This window comes from Pygoscelis adeliae, unplaced genomic scaffold (genome assembly GCF_000699105.1).
Source record: "Pygoscelis adeliae isolate BGI_AS28 unplaced genomic scaffold, ASM69910v1 Scaffold161, whole genome shotgun sequence".
In the NCBI taxonomy this organism is placed as follows: domain Eukaryota; kingdom Metazoa; phylum Chordata; class Aves; order Sphenisciformes; family Spheniscidae; genus Pygoscelis; species Pygoscelis adeliae.
The window spans coordinates 1,406,980-1,417,290 of record NW_008824061.1 but is presented as its reverse complement, the minus strand read 5'-3'; positions in this window follow the sequence as shown (position 1 = coordinate 1,417,290).

The window sequence follows — 10,311 nt, the reverse complement described above, 5'->3', positions numbered from 1 at the left end:
TTATCCTAGGCCTGGGGCAGGGCAGAGAGGCCATGTGAGGTGAGGCGAGGCCATGGCTGCCCTCAAGACCCTGCTCATCCCCGGGAGACAACGGCAGCTTCCTTGGGGCTCCTTAACACTGGATTAATACTTGCATGCACTTAATCAACTATAGCTTGCCTTTCAGCCAAGCCATGAGAAACACCCAAAACCTCTTTCAGTGAGCCCCTGTGAATTGCCTAGTACCCTGCATTTCTCAAGGGCTTAGAGAGGTCATACAAACACTCATCACCAGCCAGGCATATAATAACTAGTTTCATCTCTGACATATGATTATCTTCAGAGATGTGGCTGAACTGTCAATTGTCTGAGCAGCCACCTCCTCAGCAGGTTGCTTGTTACCTCTGCACAAGTGTTTGCAACCATCTTTAAAATTAAAATACACATCCAATAACACATGAACTCCTGTTGAACCAAGTGTGATTGACATCTGGGTGAAATCATAGGGCCTTCTTGAGGGATGCCCCTGCATATGTATATCCTATGGCAATTTTGCATGCGTGGCTTGTGAAAGCTTTGTGGTGAAATACTAAGGGAAAAAATGCGAAGGATTTGCTCAGGCCACTCGGTTGCAGCAACAGCATGGCACAAAGTCCTTTTTTATGCCAAATGCTGCTCTGAGCAGGAATAGCTGGAGTGGGGCAAGAGCAACAGCTTCGATTCAGCTGGACAAGGAGAGTCCCCCTAGAAGCACCGAGCCCACACCAAATCACTCGGCAAATCTGTTCCTATTTGGAAAGTGGAGCTGTCTGCCAGCGTTAATAAAATACTCCAGTTGTTTAACTGGCAGAATGATGCCTCCTTTCCTACTGCACGTAAAGCTTGGCAATACTCAGGAAAATACAGGGTGAAGACATGCATTATTTTTGCGAGGTAACGTTCCCTAATGGCGCAGAGGGAGCATGTTTTGGCTGCCAAGGAAGCAGCCGGTGCCCTTTGAATTTCCACTCTCAAACATAATTTCCCAGTGGCAAATGTTAAAAAATTACTGTAACAGGTTTCCTTTGGCTTTTCCTCAAAACAAGGTGGAATTAGAAAGTGCAGCAAGCTGCTGAAAACAATTTTTGCATTAAAAAAAGGGAGATAGATACATAGATGATGGTGATTGGGAGCCCGGCTTAAAGGCGAGGGAAGTGGGAAAGATGTGGAGCACAACAGGACGGGGAAGATGTAGAGCACAACAGGACATGCACCAAGCCTCCTGGCATGCAGCAAATCCCCCAGAGAAGCACGCAGCGCTTTCATCTGGGCTGTTTAGGTCAGGACGAGTGCAAACACAGTCTGCAGAGCAAACAGGGGGGCTACCGTGAGTCAAACTGGTGGCAACTGGAGACGTCACAGCTCTTGGAAATCACTGTCTGAGCTTGTCAGGGATGCCTGGGTGATTCTGATAGGGAGACACTGAATGGGAGCAGACACCCAAATCTACCAGGGGATTTGTGAAATTGGCACTTTTATATCAGACCAGCTGTTCCGGACACACTCTCACATTGCTCGTTGGGGCACAGAGGGGTTTTGAAAGCAGGTGCCTGGATACTCGAAGACCTTTTGGAGGAAAAACCCAGCCATCGCTGTGGGGTGAGACCCACGCCAGGTGGGAAATCTCCTAAACCCCATCTGCTGCTCTGCTGCTCCAGCACAGCCAAAATTGCTTGTCCGGTTCCCAGAAAGGCCAGGGCAGAGCTGGCCAAAGAAGGATGCGTGAATACCTCCGAAAGGAAGATGAAAGCTCTGATCAGATGGCATCTCAGCCCGCCCCCCAGATCTGCCCTTTGAACACCGAAGCACCCTGTGCTGCAATGCCCACAGAAAAGCAAAAAAATTGCCTTGTGCAAACCTCAGAAGTTTTTCAAGATTAGCTCTGTGCTGACAACATATGCAGGGAAGCCAGCTTTTACTGCAAAAACAAGATCTATTCCAGTCCTTCACTTGGAGTTTTCCTAAGGACACCACTCTCCAGCATAACCCCTTGGCTTCCCAGCAGGAGAGCAAAATGACCGTAAGAAATTTTTTATCCAGGACAGCACAAAAAAAACCCCAAACCCCTTCAGTGTAGCAGTAATTTTTTTTTTAAAAAGAGACATTCCTATTCAGAAACGTACAGCCCATACTGAAAAAGCTCGTCTCAACATAATCCCATCCTGGAAAAGCTCATCGCAGCTGGGCAGCATCTGATACAGGATAAAGGACCGACCAGAGCATCTCACGATGGGAATTTTCAGGTCGTGCTGAGTGTAGGTGGGACTGCCACTGCAGCCAGTAATTAGAGAGGTCGAGATGGGGCAAGAGGTTTGTTGGAGACACATGAGCTGCTGACCTGATCCAGAGGACTGCTATTAAGCCACTATTTGAGCTGCTCAGGAGAATTGCATTCTTCCACACCACACCACAGATTTCTATTCATAGACAGCATCCTGCCTGTGCAGACTTAAAAGGGACCAAATGCATCTCAGCCAGAGAACTGGTCCCTCGAGACACAAGCTGAAAGAGTCTGTTGTATGATGTTCTTTTTTCCTTTGGTTCTAGCTCCTCTTCAGAAAGCTATCAAAAACTGTCACAGATCCTAGGATGGGCTTAGCTCTTCCTGGGGTCCACTCCTTCTGAGATAGGAAGAGTCTGATTTCTAGACACAACAGAAAATCCCTTTCCCACCCTTGAAACAAGGCTCATACTGTGTCTAGTACTGCTGGCTCTTCACAGCAGAGATGACCTTTGGATTTTGCTAAGTGGACTCAAAGCAGAACATTTCAACTCAACACTTTTCAATTTATCATGTCCCCTATTTGCCTTAGAAACATTCAAGTAACACAAAGAAGCCAACAGCTGCTAAGTTTTGGGGAGTTATTAAGTGGATGCGTGTATATAAAAGCAAATTCCTAACTGGTAAGACACGTTCAGAGACTAGCACTGACATTAATTATGAAACACTCTGGGGAAACTTTTGCCAAAACACTCTGAATTCACAAGGAGCAAGATATTTTGGTGTTTAAAGGTCTGGGCTGGGACTCAGGACACCTGGGCTCGGTTCCTGGCCCTGTCGCAATCTCACTGTGCAGCCATTGGAAAAAAACATTTCGCTTTCTTTGTGCCTGATTTTCCATTGGTTTAAACGAATAACAATAAACATAATAGCATTTCTCCCACAGGGTAATAATTGTGTTTACTTATGGCAAGCAACTTGGGGACCATAAGTATATGCAAGCATGTAACAAGGGGATTTTGATCTTTGTACAACCGTCACTGAATGAAAATCAGCAAGGAAAAAATTACAACTGTAGAATCACAACCTCAGTATGTGCTCTAAGGTCTCCTTGTTCACCCCACTGGAATGAGATCGCTGGACTATCCCTGCAGCTTTGCACCAAACCCTGTGTATTTCAGCCAGAGAAGACACACAAAATCACAACACCAGCACTGAGAGCGCCCCGGGAACACCCTGTCCATTTTGATCTTACCATGCCAACGGCTAGAGCAAGAAGGGGAAAACACAACATTTAAGTGCTTCTGGGTTTTGATGCTGAAAAATATTTTTTTTCCCTCATTCAAATGTTAGGAGTGTTTCATTTCACAGAAAAACATGAAAATCATTTTAAGCAGCAAAACCGCAGATTCAAGAATTTCAGCAAATTGCAAATGCTCAGTTTCATTCCCATCTGGGACGGTGCTGGCCTGGACTTCAATGGGACTGCGACTTCCAACCTGCAGCAGTGGCTTGGATTAGGAAGGCTGTTTTAACTGGAGCGTTAGACAGGACCAAACACAGGCTGGAGAAAGGACCTCGAGTGAAAATCTTGAGCATCACTACACAATCAATGCCATTTCTCATTGATAACAGTTGAGAAAATCCTTTATGGAGCTTTCATGGGCTGCATGATGAAACATGTAATATAATGTTAACAGTCCCTTAACAGTTTGTCATCATTCTTGTACCTGTCAAACTATGCATCAGCCAATAAACTCCATGTCGAACAATCTAATTTGTACCTGTAAGGCCACTGTCACCAACCTGCCATGGTTAGGAAATCAACTGTCTCGCTGGAATATGTCTAACTTGCTATTTGATTTTACCATCACTTCGGCTGCTGTGTCCCTCAAAGAGAAAAACAGAGGATTCACCTCATCGCTAATGCCCACCCGAAAACAGCTCGGACTGGCTCAGCTCCACATGCAGGCACGTGCTCTGAATTCACACTCGCCTTCACTATTTGCAGATGAATGAATTCTGAGCAAAGCCTCTCTCATGCGAAGATGCTCAGCAAGCTTGCATAAACCCCTAGCCCCTTCCCTAGGGGCTACGCCACACAGCAGCACCGTGGTTTTAGCTACAATGACCCTAAACTTGCAGTCCTTAAAGTTTGCTCTCTGGTGCTTGGCAGTGGAGATCACAAAGTGGAATAGGCGTCGTGCCACGTCTAGGAGAGGAGCATTGCACAGCTTTACAGTCTGCTCTCGCAGCCGGGGGCACGGTGCGCTGTACCACCACCGCTTTGCCTACGTTGAACACTGACATAGTGCTGTTTATGGGGGGAAGCAGCTGTAGCCAGAATATCTATAGGCGCTCAGGTGCTCTCAGCTCACCCTGCCGTTTCCACAGCAAAAACAAAGACAAAAGAGGTGCAAAGGTCAGAGGATTTTAGAGAGAACGTAGCCAAAGCAATATTGATTCTGACTGCCTGAGACAAGGGGTCACAAGGCATGATATAACCAAGACCTCAGACTATTATTGACGATGAGTTCCCATTTCATTGAACACATGATCAGATATTGGCAACTGTCATGCATTCTGTGTGACTGTCGTAATCCAACCTATTTCTATATTGAGCTATCTTCGGTAGGTAAGACATAGTTTGAATCCAAACTTCTTTTTTGGGAGGGGAAGAGAAGTAAGGCTTATAGACTGGAAAATGTGTCAGATCCCTCAAAACCCCAGCATTTCTTGCCATGCCAAGACTGGACCTACCTGCACATAACCTCTGTTAATTGCTGAGTACATGAGCCTGGCATGGAGCTTATGAGAAAAAATTTCAAACCATTCCGCTGACCTAGAAACCAAAGTCTCAAACCTTCAGACAGCTCCTGGTTTGCTGAACAGATACTGGTTTTTTAAACTTTTCCATAGCTCCGCTGCTGCTGTGTTGTATCAAGGGCTTAGTGCACTGGGCTCTGCAGAGGAGGGAGGCTCTGGAGTCGGTAAGCACAGATAACAAGGGAAATAAAAGGTTCAGTGTCATGAAGGATTAATCTCATTGTGTCTATGCAGAGCTTACTGCCTGGGCGAGTAGAAGCAAGTAGCAGTGAGATGGCTATAAATAGCATGTGACCTCGTCTGAACTATTTTATTATTGCAAATAGAGAAGGAAGAAATTCTACGGAGAAGTTAATCAGGAAATTTTCCCTCTGCTGATGAGCTTGCACATTCACAGAAAGATGCTTGAGCTGTCTGCAACCCACAACGGCACCCACTGACTACTCAGAAACACTAAAAACAGAGAGCAAGGTAAGCATAGAGCAGAAAAGGGCCTTAGCGCATAGGTACCAAGTGATGAAGATGTGAAGCAGCCTTTGAGCTCATTAACACACCATCCCCTGCTCTCCAAAGAGTTTACCAGTTCCTTGTCTTCCAACTCAAGATAAATAGGGTTGGTCCCCCCTCCTTGCTACTACTGTGATGGGGGGCAGTAGTGATGCCTTCCTGGAGGCTCCACATGCATCTTTTCAGAGGTCTTCTCCATTTTCAGAATGCAGACAACCTCCAATGTGCTTCGGACGGTTCCTCTCAGACCACCCCAGCGCACCTTGCTGTGTGCTGCTGCTCACCAGTCACTCTGGTAGACCCAAATCCAAACCAGAAGAAATTTAGAGAATTGGCACAGGGAAAATTTCTCATGAGAAAGGAAACTTCGGAAGGACTTGGGGTTTTTTGTTATTCCAACAAGCAATTTTTCAGTACACAAACATATGCGGATTGGTAGGTAGACGGTCAAAAGAACTGACTAGAGGTTGAATTAGTCTCCAGAAAGTGGCAGATACTTGGAGATTTAAAACTAAACTGAACAAACCACTTCAATATTCTTCATGGAACAAATTCTTTCAATTAACCAAGAGAGAAATCAGATTTCCTAATGAATCTCTCACTTGGGCCATGCTGGCAGTATTTTATGCAAGTGTACACATGTATGTGCTGAGCAGACTGACTGCACCCCCCTGCCTGAAAAGGCCATTTTGCATTGAGAAAGCAAATAAGACTGAGACACTTCCTTCCTTCCCTCTCTGACAGGCTCCTCTTAAACTGTTCCCAGGCAGGTAAGGTTGAAGATTTTCACACGTTTCTGGCTGTGCATTATATGCTTCAGTGCACACGTGGTGTAGCAAATACTGCACAAGGAGCAGGACATTACTCACAGCAAGTGACTTGCAAAACCACTTCCCAGCAGGAAGGACCCTTCCCACATAAATCTCAAACACACTGAGGCATCACAGGATTCATCCACGGAGCAAGCAGTGGGAAATGTGTTTGTGTTTACTGAACCTTCGATCTGACTGATTGTGAAAAACACTCCGAGCCAGATTTTGTCCTGTGTAAACACTCAGCTCTGTCTAACATACTCTGATGACAGCTAAGTTGTGTGTGAAACAGCATTTTCAACAAGGAAAAATTCCTAGAATACGCAGTATGGGTTCTCCTGGCAGAAAACCAAAACCTCTAGAACTGGGTTTTGAAAGCTTGGGCAAGGAACTCCTTGTAGATGAGATTCTTCCCTCCATGCCAGTACACAACAGCCAAGATCACAGACAGGAGCTGGCAGTACACGGATTTCAGCACACTATTCTGTACAAAAAAAAAGTCCCTTCTATCAGCGGAGAGCTGGTCAGTTGTCCCCCTCGCTCCAGCTGCAAACACACAACCACGCTGCCAACACACGATGGCCATGCCGCAGTCAGTGGTGCAAAACATCCTGCACCCTGGACCACGGGAGGGCCCTGAGCAGCTCCTCCGAAAGCAATGTCTGGCTAGAAATGGGCCCCTTCTCTATTTTTAAGGATGCTAGCATAATTTGAAGGCTAAGTAAGAGCTTCCCTTATAATTTTCCTTGGAAGAGGTGGGATGTATTCAGCCCTCAGGAATCTGTGCAGATCGTTACCCACGAGGCTCCTACACCCCAGAGTTTTCCTCCGTCAGGTAATTAGAAATGAGCCAATGGCCCTTGAAAATGAGCAGCATGGGAGAAGCAATACACTTCCAGACTAATGGCAACAAGCAGTGCTAGGTACTAAAAGGTGGGGGGTATAAAGCCAGCCAGGCTTTCCAGAGCGGAGGTTTTCTCATACATGCCTTTCCTCCTGTTGTTATAGCAGCTCTATGGCAGCCCCAGTTGTTGCACACCTGGGAAAGTATCAGTGAAAGATTAGCCTGTGCGGTTTAAGCTAATGAAATCGAGCAGCTGGAAACAAGCAGCTCGTGACTATCCCCTCCTCACAGACCACCAGCAAGAGTCCCGTGGGCCGCAGCCTGTTAGACAAATAATGAGCTTCCATCTGATATATTGACTGATAATAGACAGAGAGGCAGGTCGTCTCCTGCAGAGAGTCTCGGAAATACCTGGGAGAAGAGAGGTGAATCTTGCTAACCCCACTGGCAAGAAGCGAGGGAGCCCTTTGCCCGTGAAGGGAGGAAGGTCAAGGCTGGAATGCTTCAATCTGATTAAGGCTAAAACTGATTGCATGCTTTTAGGGGAAAAACAGAACAAAACAAACTTGGCAGGCAGTTAAAAGGGCTGGGAGGTGCATCATGTAAGCGTGAGTCACAGGAGGAAGCAGACAGGGCACCCTCTCCAGCAGCAGAGATGCCACGGGAACATAACAATATTCTACGTTTCCACAAAGTCTTCCAACCTCAGGAATCCAAAGGCATTTGATTTGGGCCAGAAACAAAGCAAACTCACATGTGATGAAAGAACTGAAGTGATGACACAGAGATGGAATGGGGGATGCTTGGGAAAGGACGCTTTTGCAGACAGTCTTATCATGTCTAAGGTCCCAACACAAGTATAATCCACAGCACAGTCATCGGCACAGAAACAAACTGTTTATTCTAAGGAGGATGAAGGCCAAAGCGCGCTGCAGCATGTCTCTATCAAAAGACTTCCCATCACTAAAGGATTTCATAAAAACAATGGCGACACACAACCTCCTCTCCCAATGAGGGGATGAGAGTAATACTCTCGTGACTGAATTGATCAACAAGCGATGGTGAATAACCTGGGGGCTGTGCATGACAGGCTGATGCCATCCATGTGCCTACAAGAATAAGGCAAAGCAGCTTATTCCAGCAAACTTCTGGACATAGTACTTCTGCCTGGAAAGGATCAGTGGCATTTCTTTGGTATGTTTGCAAGAATGCAGCTACGTAAGTCGGAGGCTGGACCCAAAATCAGCAGAACTGTCACATATTCTCTGTTTTCCAGATTCTGCGTCTTTCCTGCTTTTATGTATCTTTGCTCTCTGAGACCCATAAAGCAGCAGCTTTACAGTTTAGATGTGAATTTTCTTTAGCATCCTGCTTCCCTGGACATTGCAACTAGTCGAGCTGCACTGGTTAACAACATCATCCTAACCAAGCTGTCTCCATGTTGGTATCTCTACAGAAATAATTACTAAAACATTTAAGAAACACACAACAGAAAAATCTGAGACAAACAGAAAAATTCTTACAGCAGAAACTTTCCTCCCTTTCCAGGGTTTAGCAATGGCTCAGCATCTTTTAAGAGAGTCAGACATGATGAACTGTTGAATGCCCTTCGGCAGCCAAAGTTTCCTGTGAAAATACATATGCTTGTCTGCTGTTACTCAACATCATCCAAACAGCTATGCGTGCCCCTAGAAAATGCCATTCTGAGAGGACACATGGATTACTCGAGACCATCCTGGAGCCAGGAAGCCACACTGATCTGGTGATGAAATGATACTCCTTTTTTGCAGCCCTTTTCTGATGTAAATAGAGTTTTGTCAAATGGCTGTTATCTAAACCCTGTCCCACGCCTGAACACTGCCTCTCCCTACCTTTTCCCTGAGCAACAGAAAGGTCAACTCCTACAGAAGGTACCGACTGACCCTAACAGTGATTATGGTCAGTTTATTTTATTAACACCAGAGCGTTTGTTTGAAAAGCAGAGTGCATAGCCCTGAGGGTGGGCTGCAGACAGGACTGTGCTATCTGAGAAAGAGGTTGTTATCTCCCTCTGCCCTGAGCCATGATGGGACAGCAAAGGCAGAAGCAAACAAAACTTAAATCCCAAGGAAAAAACAGACTCACAGCATATCTATGCATCGTCCCCTCACACAAAATCCTTGACAGTCTTCAGTTTTAATTACCATGTTTTTTCCAGACACAGTGTTTCTGGAATACCTTTTCCAGGGCTCGAGTCATAAACTCACAACTGCTGAATGCTTGGAAACCGTCGTGACGGTGATGGACATTAGGGCGCTGCAGACTTGGTTAAATAAATCATCAGATCACCATTCCAATTCAACAAGCATTTTGCAAAGACTAAAGAAGATCCACAAATCAGGCGTGGGCTCTGTTCACCATGAGGGGAACTGACCGGTGCCAAGGGGAAGCAAACTGAGCTCATGCCTTAGGTGACTTTGGAGAAAACTGCCATCTTTGAAAAGAAACTTCTACGCTGATCTGATAGATTCACCACTATCGGGCCAGCATCGAGGCACTGCATTTACTTTCTGCAAGGAAGCAATGCTTGTACAGAAAGACAGGGAAGTGAAAAATATATCCGCAGTTCCGCAATATAATCTCAGTTGGTCTGGAAAGCAAAGGAAAGGTCTTGCAAGGGACACTACCTGTATGGGCTGTCAAACTAGTTCAGGCCAAAGGTTCATGTATCCCAGGAACCTTACCTTAGTGGGTGGACACTTGTGGGCAGGGCGTAAGGACATGGCAGGTACACAGTGACCCTCGCACACAGAGTATCGTCAGCGAAAGCAGCAGCTTACAGGCTTCCTGAATCAGGATTTGCCTCTGGACCACTGTGCTTAAAAGCCACTGATGGACCTATCCTCCAGGGAGCTGTGTAATCCTTTCTGGAACACATTTATACAAGCTGCAATAAATAAGGGATTTGGGAGATTTTAAGACATCAGTATATTATTTTCACCGGAGTAGACGTGTGGCTGAGAAAGACCCACTGCTAGGCTATGTTAGTTTTCAGAAAATGTGGGGGTTGCTGCAAAATACACCTGCACACACGTTTACATGCC